We start from the raw sequence: 12,743 nt of genomic DNA, 5'->3' as shown, positions 1-12,743 counted from the left end.
TCACTTTCTTCCCTCCTATATAACTCTTAATCCTCATTAAGACAGGATCTAACACTTGTTTCTCCTTTATCTCTACATCAAGAGATGACTGTGCCACCTCCTGTTCAAATATACCACCGCCCTCAGAGTCTAAGAGGCAAACTCCAAGGTTAGCTAAATAGTGATATCCTTTACCAACTCCTACTTATCTTTTTGTACATGAGTTAAACTTCTCATGGTTAACCTGCTAAGAGCATCAGCAACCATATTAGCGTTACCTGGATGATAGTGAAGACTCATGTCAAAATCCTTGAGCAGTTCAAGCCACCTTATTTGCCTGAGGTTAAGCTCTTTCTGAGTAAACATATATTTAAGTCTCTTATGATCGAAAAATATATCCATATACGCTCTATGAAAATAGTGACGCTAGATTTTCAATGCAAAAACAACAATTAACAGTACTAAATCAAAATTGAGATAATTCTTATCATGTACCTTAAACTGCCTAGAGTCATATGTTATCACCTTGCTATGCTACATCAAGACACAACCAAGTCCCATACAGGATACATTACAATATACCACAAATCCATCCGTACCTTAAGGCAAATTTAAGACCGGAGCTGAATCTAACTTATCCTTCAGCTTTTCAAAACTACCCTCACAAACATCCGATCACAAGAAGTTTACCTTGTTCAAAGTTAACTTAGTTAATAGGGAATATATAGAAGAAAAACTTTCCACAAACCTCCTATACTAACCATCAAAACCCAAGAAGCTCCAAATATCAATTGGAGTCATGGGTCTAGGCCACTTTTTCACAACTACAACTTTCTGCAAATCCATTATGATCCCTTCACTAGAAATGACATGACCTAGAAAAGTGATAGCATTCAACCAAAATTCACATTTCAAAAATTTAGTATACAACTGCTACTTATTTAGGGTATGCAATAGAATGATGAGGTTATTGGAATGATCCACCTCACTCTTAGAGTACACCAAAATATCATCTATGAACACAATGACAAAAAAATCTAGAAACTACTGGAAAAAAAAATCTAATCTTCAAATCCATAAATGTCGTCGGGGCATTCGTTAACCCAAAAGACATAACTAGAAATTCAAAATTCCCATATGGAGTATGGAAAGTAGTCTTAGGAATATCCACCTCCCTAATCCTGAACTGACGATACCTGGATTAAAGATCGATCTTGGAGAAAATTTAAGAAGTTTGCAGCTGATCAAACAAAACATCTTTACTTGGAAGAGGGTACTTATTCTTTACTATCACCTTATTCAACTGCTGGTAGTCAATACATATCTGAAGGAAACCATCCTTTTATGCACAAATAACACTGTTGGATGAAACCCTTGTTTAAAAGATTTTTTAGTTACTCCTTCAGCTCCTTCAACTCAGCCAGAACCATTCAATATGGAGGAATAGAAATAAAATGAGAGTTCAAAAAAACATCAATTCCAAACTTAATCTCCTTATAAAGACCTCAGGAAATACTTTCACTATCGTGATAGATTTCAATGAAGGACCCTCTGATTTAGAATTTTTAACCCAAACCAGATGATAGAGACACTCCTTGTAGATTAATCTCCAAGCTTTAAGATATGATATGAACTTTCCCTTATGTTCTAGGGAACCACACTCCCACTTAATAACTACCTTATTATGGAATTTAAAGATGAACCTATGAGTTCAACAGTCTAGAGAGGCATAGTATGAGTGCAATCAATCCATCCCAAATGTTTAATTCAAACAGATCCACCAAAGTCTCCCAACCACCCACAAATACCACATAACCCCTATAAATTCTTCTAGCCACAACATAGTGACCCACTAGGGTAGAAATAGAAAAAGGGTCTGAAATAAAGTCGGGATTAAAACAAAAATGCACAACCACAAATATGGTCACATAAGAGAAAGTGGACCCTGGATCAAGTATATAGTAAACATAATGGGAAAAGAGTTTCAACATACCAGTCATGACATTAAGTGATACCTCAGACTCCTGGTATGTAGTGAGAGAATAGAGATGGTTCTTACCAGTGTAGGACTTAGATAGTGCACCCTTTGGTGCCAGAACAGATGAAAAGGCAACTAGTACCTTGTTTTCCCCTAAATCAACCTTGGCTAGTGGAAAACTCCTAGACATAAACCCTAGTCGGCCATAGTTGAAGCACTTTTCCTTTTCCTCATCACAATAACCCGGGTTCAATTGCCCCAAAATTCTATAGAGAGGATATGATAGAGTTGACTATTAGCCTGAGATTGGGCACCCTGTGCCCTATAATTATCTCTACCTTAGAAATGCTTATCTCCCGATGGCTTTGGGTAGAGAGCACTAGCCATTGAGAAAGACCCAAAATTGCCCTATTTTATTCTTGGGACACTTCCCACCATCCCTGCCACTCTGCTATAGGCCACCACCCTACTCAAAAAATCTAAACTTCTTGCTTTAGCTCTCTCCTATCTCAGCCTGCTTCTTCTTCTCTTTCTCAACCTACTGTATGTACACAACCGACCAAGAGATATCCATGTACTTGTTCAATAAGGCAGCCTTACTCTCTATTAACAAACTCTTCTGTCTTTGCTTCCTTCACTTCTCGAGGAAAGAACTGGTCCTGGAAAATATTAGAAAAATCCTCTCATAGAGCTGACTCAGCACCATCACCCTTTTACTGATCCCATCCCTTATACCACTATTACACCATATCTTTTAGCTGGTAGGTAGTAGACTCCACGCCCTCTATATTCATAGATTGAATAACACGGAAGATTTTTTCCATCTTATCCAGAAAACCTTGAGGATACTCTTTTACCTTAACACTAGTAAAGGTTGGAGGATTCAACCTCGTGAACTAGCTAACCTTTGTGGCCTCAGGAGATGGAGTAATAGAAGTACCACACTCAGCTTGAGAAGCTACCAACTATGCCAACATATGGATAGACTAACTTAACTCTGCATTCGTCACATCAACCTAAGGGTCTCAAGAAGTAATGGAGGGAACTAATAGAACTCTAGGGGGCAATCAAGGACTGGACCCCTAGACCATGTCTTGACCCTAAAAATAGAATGGATCCTGTAAACCTTGCCCTCAGGTAGGACAGAGGAGTTTCCATGATCTGTAGATCTTCGAGGAGGCATCATCTAAAAAGTGAAGAAACAAGAATTAGAGAAGATTTCAAGACCATAGACTCTATAGATTGGAAATAGAACTCAAGAAATAGAAACATTCCTAAATTCCTTGTAGTCTCTCCCTTATGAGTATCTATTCGATACAGCTTTTTCAGACACCCAATTGACCATGAACCAAGGGCTCTAATACCAATTTGACATGACCCAAACTAGGGACTAGTTGTGGCAGGCATCTCAAGTCCAACTAAGACCGGAGACCACCCCCAATACCCAACCATAACCGCCCTGCACCCTATGTCTGATGAATTATGAACATGTAATGAAATAGGACAATAATAGTTTAGAGACATTAAATAAAGTCTCTAATAAAAATCAAACAACCTCAACCAACTATTCAACCACAATGCTAATATCAATACCTATACCAATACTGACACCAATACCAACACCGCCCATGCCCATCGTAGTCTGACAAAAGCCTCTAACCAGAATCAAATAACATTTTTTGGGACATTCCCCCACCATAGCCAAAACCAAAATCCAAGAAACAAAAATAATAAAAAAATTCCATATCATGAAATGGAGTCTTCTAGAGTATGAAAGCTCACCACTTCGATCTGAATCAAAGATGTCCCCGAATCTAAGTCACTAAGCAAAAGGAATGCAGTATGACCAATTCCTGCATCGCATAGGGATACAGTGCCCAAAGAGTGTTAGCGAAGTGAATGCTAGCATATACTTAGGGATAAGATAAAATAATACCAATAATTCAAAACCAAAGTAAATAACCATATGCAATCACATATATACATACATATCATGTCGGGATAGGGAACAGGGTTTTGAATATATTTAAAACCATTACCTGGGCTGTGTAGCTTTGTTCTCCTAAATTCACCCATAGGCTATATGGGTTCAACTCCCCCTATTGAAAGGGCCCCAGTGCATGTTAGGCACACGATTGGAGAAAAAAATCTGAAATAACTAGTAAATATCAGAAAATATAAAGTGTGACATTATGCACATGGTCACTATGAAAAAACCCCAAATTGGTAAATATGAGTTTCTAGTATTGGTTTACTATGGACCTCCACCTTCCACAGCTTTGTTACACACCCTCTTAAGCCCATATTAAAACCATTTACACATTCCAACCATTTACCAAGGAGTTTTTTTAATTAGGCATTAACCATTGGTATCGTAATACTGATAACGCTCAATCTACAGCTCTCGTGGGAGTGTAAAGCGGTCGTTAGCAAATATAGAACCCAACCTGGGTTGGGTATCGATCCCACAGAGAATAGCTTGGCCAACAAGCAAGAAAAATTACTAGACTTTTAGTGCAAGTCTCGTAGGAAAGGGGGGATTGTAGTATGTAACCAAAACAAGAATGTAAGAACTGAAAATAGCAAAATAAAGAGAGATTGTCACGTGTGTTGTAAACAATGAGAATTGAGGCGTTGGGGTTATGTCCACCTTCTGAGGTATACGTCTCTATTGGCTATGAGTGTGTAGAGTCTTGACATGTAATTGCTTATAGAGAATTGTAGTCGATGGTAAATCCAAGCGTCTCTCGACCTAAACAAGGACTATTTCACTTTAACTCTCTTGAGCTTAAAGCGTGACTAACGGTACGAATTCTCCAAGAAGTTAGTCCAGGTACGGCACTAGCTTTTTAATAGGAAAGGGTGTCCTACTACCTTGACATTATCTCTTTTCCAGACAAATAACTTTTCTCTCGAACAAGTCAGATGTTAGACTGGCGTTGGTCTATGCGTCTTCTTTTCTAGACAAATAACCTTTCTCTCGAACAGGTTAGATGTTAGAATGGCGTGTTCTTGTGTTTGAACTGCAAAGAATGTAGATTTAAGATGAAGAGAATAATGATATAAGCAATATACTTGTCTTGAACTCACAAACTCATAGCTATAGATAGTAACTCATTCGGCTTCCATAACCCCAACTAAGAGATTTAGTTACCCATGAATGCGAAGGATATCACGTTTTGCATGGTGGATGGCGTGAATAGTAGGTGTTTGGCGTGTGGTTTTAGTGATTCCGTAGCAAGTAACGATTCTCTTGTTGTGGAATTTAAGAGTAGAAGAATGAAGAATTGAGAATGGGTTGTAGGAAGATGTCTTAATTGTAAGGAGATGAATGAATTGTCAGAATGTCTCCCCCCCTTTTTCTTTTTTTCTAACATGATAGGGTATTTATAATACTCCTATCCTACTCCTACTCAACTAATAAAATAAATAACCAAATCCTAATATACTAATGAAATCCTTGACCCAATTGTACTAGGGTAAGGTTACAAAATTATAATCCAAATAGAATGATGAAACACATAACCTAATTGCACTAGGTTAATGTATTATGGCAAAAATCCAGCTTTGTGTCTGTAAGTCCCAAAGTCTTCAGAAATGCTGTTTTAGCCCGGGACAGATTTTCCATGCAGCAGATTTAGTCCTTTATGCGTCCAGCTCCTTTCCATCTCGTTTGTGAGCTTTCTTTTGCGTCAAGTAAGCCATAAATTGCTGTATTTTGCATCATTTATACCTGAAACTTTCCTAATCACATTTGTTAGCTCATTTACAGGAAAAAGGACTAAAAGTGTACGAAATAGATAATTAGTTCTCGAAACTAGGCTAAAATATGGGCAAAATATATTGATATAGGCGCGTAATTTCGCCTATCATCAAATACCAAAACTAGAGCTTGAGAGTCAATCCTTATATGCCATACCAAAGCCAGTAAACTAAGTTGACTCCAAAGATTCCAATTAAACCAAGACCATGGCCACCAAGGCCTTTCCAAGCCATTTAAAACCAACCAACCCAATTTAAGTTCCATTACCTTTTATGCAATGCAAGGAATTCAAGATAGTCAAACTATGTGACAAAATCATTCTCATTGGCATTTTAACAAATAAGTTGAGGGGACATAAGTTTCAAAACCATAAAAAAGTATTTTGGGGAACCCATAATACCCTGAAATCCAATTACCATTACCATGAATCCCACAATGTTCAAAATCATATTAAAATAATGAAAAACCATAATTAATCCGTGAGAAATATTATTCAACCATGAACATCCAAAACCCCTAACCATTATATCAAAGCCATAACAATAGAATGAAAACCAAACATTAAAACACATGACCTTTGTAAAATAACATTGAGGGGGGAGTAACGTGTCATAGGCAACAAAGAAAATGAAGAGAATCACTCTTGAAAGCCCCCAATTGGTTATCTTGATGAAGCCCTAGCCATTTGATTGAGAGAGATTTTAAGGATTTTTGATTGTGAATAATAGGTTAATAAAGTCCTAAAAAGTAATTTATGTTGTGTTGTCCAAATGAGTTAAAAGGGGAAATGTCCCGAATACCCCCAACTTAAAATTGTAAAAATGTCACATGTGGTTAGGAGTCGACCCCTTGACTGGTGACCACAACATACGAATCATACCATTGAGTCATCAAAAAGACAGTGAGTTAGACAACCACACACTATCCATCAGTCAACTCCCTAACCCTCCTTCTTGACCAAGCTATACTACTCGTATGGTCCAGTTGTACCCAAGACAGAATCCAAATGGATTGATACTAGAAAATATACGACTTCTAAAAATGACGCATAAGCTATCCTCGTGACTCTTAGTGAGTATCTCATACTATAAGCCAAGTCAAGTCACTAAGTTTCTAATTATGTAAAGGATCAACGTAACGACCCGTCACCACACCTAACAACCCATACCACCAAACCATAATGATAATATAAAACCAACCACCATAAATAGACACCTTATAAGTTGTGTCACCTGACCTGTACCCACATTATATTATGATTCATTACAAGGACAGTGATCTCAAAGCTTTGGAAATTTTCAAGGGTCAAAACCCAGGGTGTTTCATTTATACGTATTTGAAAAGACACATATTTCTTACGCACAAAATGAATAGGAGAACCTCGTGGAGAAATACTAAGATGAATAAAGCCCTTATCAAGAAGATCTTTTAACTTCTCTTTCATATATTTCAACTCAGTCGGAGCCATTACACAGGGAGGAATATAGATAAGATGGGTATCTGGTATAAGATCAATCCCAAAGTCTATTTTCCTCTCTTGAGGAACTCCAGGAAGATCACCAGGAAAAACCTTGAGAAACTACTTAACCACATTGATAGATTACAAGGAGAGAACCTCCTAAACTAGAATATTTAACTCGAAAGAGGTGGTATATATACTCTTTGGAGATCAATTTCCAGTCTCTAAGATAAGAGGTAATTCTCCCTTCAAGAACTAAGTACCTTCTCTCATATTCGATTACCGATTCATAAAGAAAATGGAAACTTACCTTTCGGGTCCTAAAATCCAAAGAAGCATAGAATGAATAAAGCCAATCCATTCCTAAGATAACATAAACATCTACCATATCAAGATCTACCAAATCCACCAAGATCTCTCTATGAATGATAAACACCACACAACCCCTATTGATCCTTCTAGTAACTATAGAATTACCCATCAGAGTAGACATAGATAAAGACTCAAAAATGGTTTTAGGAACAAAATCAAAATACACAACCATATAAGGAAAGGTAGACCCAAGATCAAGCAAATAATACATATCATGAGAGAAAAATTGTAACATACTAGTGATAATATTAGGAGAAGCCTCAGATTCCTGACGGGTGGTGTGAGCATAGAGATAGTTCTATCCAGTATAGGTACATAGAGTAGCACCCTTTGGTGCAGGTGCTAAACAAGTGGCAATCGGGAACTTGTTAGACCTAGTGGCTACTTTAGCTGTAGGATATGTCCTCTATATATGTCTAGGTTGATAACAATTAAAGCATAAGTTCCTTCCCTCATCTCTATCACCACGGTAAAATTGACAACAAAACCAACAACAAGGATATGGCAGGGCTAATTAAGCTCCACTAGCTTGAAATTGGGCACCCTGTGCTTTAGGACCCTAACTAGTTTGAAATTAATAATCACCAGACTACTTCAAATAAGGAGCTCTAACTGAAGAATATGAATAAGAATTTCCCTAATTATTCTTCTTGCTCAACTGTCTACCATTTCTCTGTAATGCCCTAAAATTTGATCCCCAGACGTCACATGGTGCTCAAGACTATGAGTAGCCTTAAGCTAATCTTGTCTGCCTTATACTAAATCTGTATCTCATAATAAAGGAAATATAGACATAAAAGTCATACTAAATTCAAAAAAACTATCTCAGATAGCTGGGAATAATCTGAATGTAATGTCTGAAAATCAATACTGTAAGTCTGAATCAAATCTAGCAGTCTAATAAGCCTATACTACTAATAGCTAGAGACTCACTGAATAAACCCCCTGCTAACTTGAACTATCTGAATAGAGTACTGAATTATGTAAACTAATATTCTACAAAATCTGAATGAATAAGTCCCTGAACTATGATGACTTATGAACTGTTGAATGTGGATGGAGATACTCGAACCTACATTATGAGATAATATAGCACATAGATGTATATGTAGATCAGTACTTTGAGGATATATTGAGTATATGGGGGTGAAATGCATAAGTAAAACATCATCTCATCATCATAATTTGTAAAACAATGCATGCTAGTGTAAGTGACTCACATAAGCTGGAATATCTAAAATACTGAAATCTAAAATCATGAATAAAAAATCATACTTCGTAAATCAAGTGAGTCATAACATTTAGTTCTAAAAGTTGTCGTAATACTCTATCTTTAAATCATACTATCTAAGTGTAGAAATGACTCACTTCTATGTCTGAAATTTGAAAGATGAAATCTATAATGATTATCTTTCTGCAAAGCATATTCTAAATAAAACTGTGAGCCTTTACACTTAGTTTTCTAAAAGCTTTTCTGTTAATCATTTACTTTAACTAGCATGGAGGTTTTTCTAACTGACATAAACCATATGAGCTAACATGAAGTACAACTTTTTATTCCCCTAAGGCGAAACCTCACGATGGGGAGAGGTGTCATACTCTTGCCAAGGAGTATGACCAAAGCTAAATGATCACATCTGCAACCGCCACCCATATTGGAATAGGAATAATCTCATAATCTGTACCTACATTGGCTATGTAGTTCTGTGAAAGATAGGGCATTCTAATCTCATACTTCCCACTCGGTGCTAAATACTACACCTTTTAAGTTGCGCTCATTCTATTGAAAATACACTTTAAAACTTGCATAAGGGTTATTATATAACCAGTTATGCATTTATCTAATTCAATCTGTAAATAAAGTTGTTCGAATTTCTGTAATCTGTAATAAATCTATAAAGTGGATTCAAAGACTTACCTGAAGATCAAAAGATCAAAGATTTATTGAAAAACTAAAATAATCTGCTCATAAGATGCTAAGAGCATCCTCGTTCTTGAAGTATCAATATATAATCTTAGGCCTAGTAACCTATGCATCAAGTTCATGTCAAAACAACATATTAATCATGCTTGATGATAAAAACAATGATAATTCATCTCAAAATCTAGAATTTACTGCAATAGGCATGAAAATATGAAAATAAACATGCAATTTATCTTCAAAATCTCTAAAAAAATTCATACAATGGAAGTAGCAATAATGGATATGAACCCTAATTTAAAATTCATGCATAATCATTCAAAATCATGCAGATTTGAAATAAAAAATTAGTTTTGGGCACAAGGATGAAAAAAGATCCTTGTTCATAAACCCCACATACCTTAATTGATGATTAAATGAAGAATCTTGAACTTTGAATTCCTATTTGAGTTCTTGAAGATGAGTTCTTGATTATCTTATATTGGGAATCCTCAATTTGGAGCTTTCTTGGAGAAACAATGGTGGAATTTGATTTCTTGGAGAAGAAGCCTTTGAGTTCTAGGGTTTTTCTTTGAGAAAGAATAGATGAATAATGAGTATAATAGGCTTAGAATGGGTTTAGTCTTATGTTATGGATGGATTGAGGGGCTTGGGAATTTACGAATATACCTCTTTTAAACTTTAAATCGGATTGGAAATTAAAGGATTTTTCCCATTTTGTAGGCCACCGCGATGCGCCACTATTGCGGTGGCTCACTGGAAAATGATGAGTGGGAACTGGAAGTTCTCCGTGACACACCACCATCATGGTACTTTATTGAAATGCCATTTTGGCCTCCAACGCGATGCGGTAGGATCACGTTGGTTTACTGGAATGTAACAATAGGCAATTTAGAATTCTCCCCGATGCAAGGCAATCGCGGAGGTCCACTAGATTTTGACGATTAGGATTTTAACCATCTCCGCAATGCAGTAAGTTCCCAGGTGGCACACTACTTTACTAAAATCACCATAACTTTTCAACCGAGTATCCGATTTAGGAGAATTTGGTATCGACGAAAAGATTATTCAATTCCCACAAATGGAGGGTCTAAATATGGAAAATTTCACATGAAATAAAAGGTATTCATTTTCAAAATCTATTCCTTAACATTCTAGGAATGAAATTAAGCTAGGAAAAGTATGGGGAATAAAAATATCTCCCCCTTGGGAACATTCGTCCTCGAATGTAGCTAGTTAAGCTGAAAATACTAAGGAATCTGAGGCTATAAGCTATCATGCACAACAAAAATAAACTGAATGACTGAATCTAAAGCATACTGAGCTTTTGAGCTGATCTGTGAGTGCATGAGGTGGCATAAAATAACTATATAGCTGAATCTGAGACTGGAAAAGAACTTAATGAAGGAAAACTATTATCTTCGGCTGAATTTGAGTTCGTGGAGAAGAGATGAGGATACTTGGTACGCATGTCTGCTTCTTCTTCCCAAGTAGCACCCTCAACAAACTGATTTCTCCATAAAACTTTGACCAAGGAAACTTCTTTGTTCTTTAGTCTACAAATTTAATGATTAAGAATCTCTACTAGGAGCTCTTCGTACGAAAGACTGTTCTGAATATCTGTACTTTCTAGAGGAACTATAATGGCTGAATTATCCATTTAATTTTTCAACAAGGACATATGGAATACTGGATGAACTAAGGATAAGTCTGCGGGTAGCTCAAGTTCATACGCCACCTTCCCAACACGACTCAAAATTCAGAAGGAGCCTACATACTGGGGACTAAGCTTCCCCTTTTCGCCAAATCTTTTCACCCCTTTCATGGTTGAAACTTTTAAATACACAAGATCATCAACCTTGAACTCAATATTTCTTCTTCTTACATCTGCATAAGGTTTATGACGACTCTGGGATGCTTTTAATCTCTCTCGAATCAATTGAACTTTCTCCATAGCTTCAAACACCATGTCTGGCCCAATCAAAGCGACCTCACCCACTACGAACTAACCAATTGGAAATCTATATCTCCACCCATAAAGAGATTCAAATGGGTCCATTTGAATACTAGCATGGTAACTATTATTATAAGTGAACTCAAACAACGGCAAATGCTTATTCCAACTACCTTTGAAATTAAGAACATAAGCCCTCAACATATTCTTTAGAGTCTGAATGGTCCTTTCTGCCTGACCATTTGTCTGTGGATGAAAGGTTGAACTAAGATGAACTTAGGTACCAAGACCTTTTTAAAAGGCTATCTAAAATTGAGAGGTAAATTGAGTACCCCTATCTGAGATAATAGACAAAGGAACTCCATGCAATTTAACTAACTCTCTGATGCATATCTTAACATAATCTTCAGCTGTGTAGAACGTGTGAACTGGCAAGAAATGCACGGACTTAGACAATCTATCTACTACACCCAAATCGAATCATGGGGTAGTCCAGTCACAAAGTCCATATTTACCTCTTCCCACTTCCAAATAGGGATACCAAACTATTGCAACATACCATCAGGTCTTTGGAACTCTACCTTAACCTGCTAACAAGTTCCACACTTTACTACAAGCTCTGCTATATCTCTCTTCATACCACTCCACCAATAGATTTCTCGCAAGTCGCAGTATATCTTGGTGGCTGTTGGATGAATAGAATAATGCACACCATGCACTTCCGCCATAATTTGTTGCCTCAAATCATAAACACAAGGAACACATAATCTACTCTGGTATCTCAACATACCATATCCCCTTAGGAGAAAACCTCTATCTTTTGGTCTTTAACTAATTCCTTCAGTTTGACCAAACTAGAATCCTTATCTTGCTTCTCTTTCACTTCCAAAACTAGAGAAGATTCGGAACTACTCTGAACCCAAACATTCCCCTCAGCTGAATCAACCAATCTAACACCCAATCTAGCTAATCGATGAACTTCTCAAACTAGATCCTTCTTATCATTCTCCACTTGAGAAACACTACCCATGGACAATCTACTAAGGGCATCTGTCACTACATTAGCCTTGCCCAGAGATGCAACACACTCCTATCATAATTTTTTAATAATTCCAACCACCTTCTCTACTGAAGATTCAACTCTCTCTTAGTGAACACATATCATAAGATTTTATGATTCGTGAAAACATCAATATGCACCCCATATAAATAATGTCTCCAAATTTTGAAAGCAAACACTACAGCAGCTAACTCAAGATCATGGGTCAGGACGTTCTTTTCATGAGGCTTAAATTGTCTAGAGGAAAAGTCTATGAC

The sequence above is a fragment of the Capsicum annuum genome, chromosome 5 (assembly GCF_002878395.1).
Source record: "Capsicum annuum cultivar UCD-10X-F1 chromosome 5, UCD10Xv1.1, whole genome shotgun sequence".
NCBI classification, from domain to species: domain Eukaryota; kingdom Viridiplantae; phylum Streptophyta; class Magnoliopsida; order Solanales; family Solanaceae; genus Capsicum; species Capsicum annuum.
The sequence above is the reverse complement of the archived record's forward strand: the minus strand, read 5'-3'. Positions refer to the sequence as shown.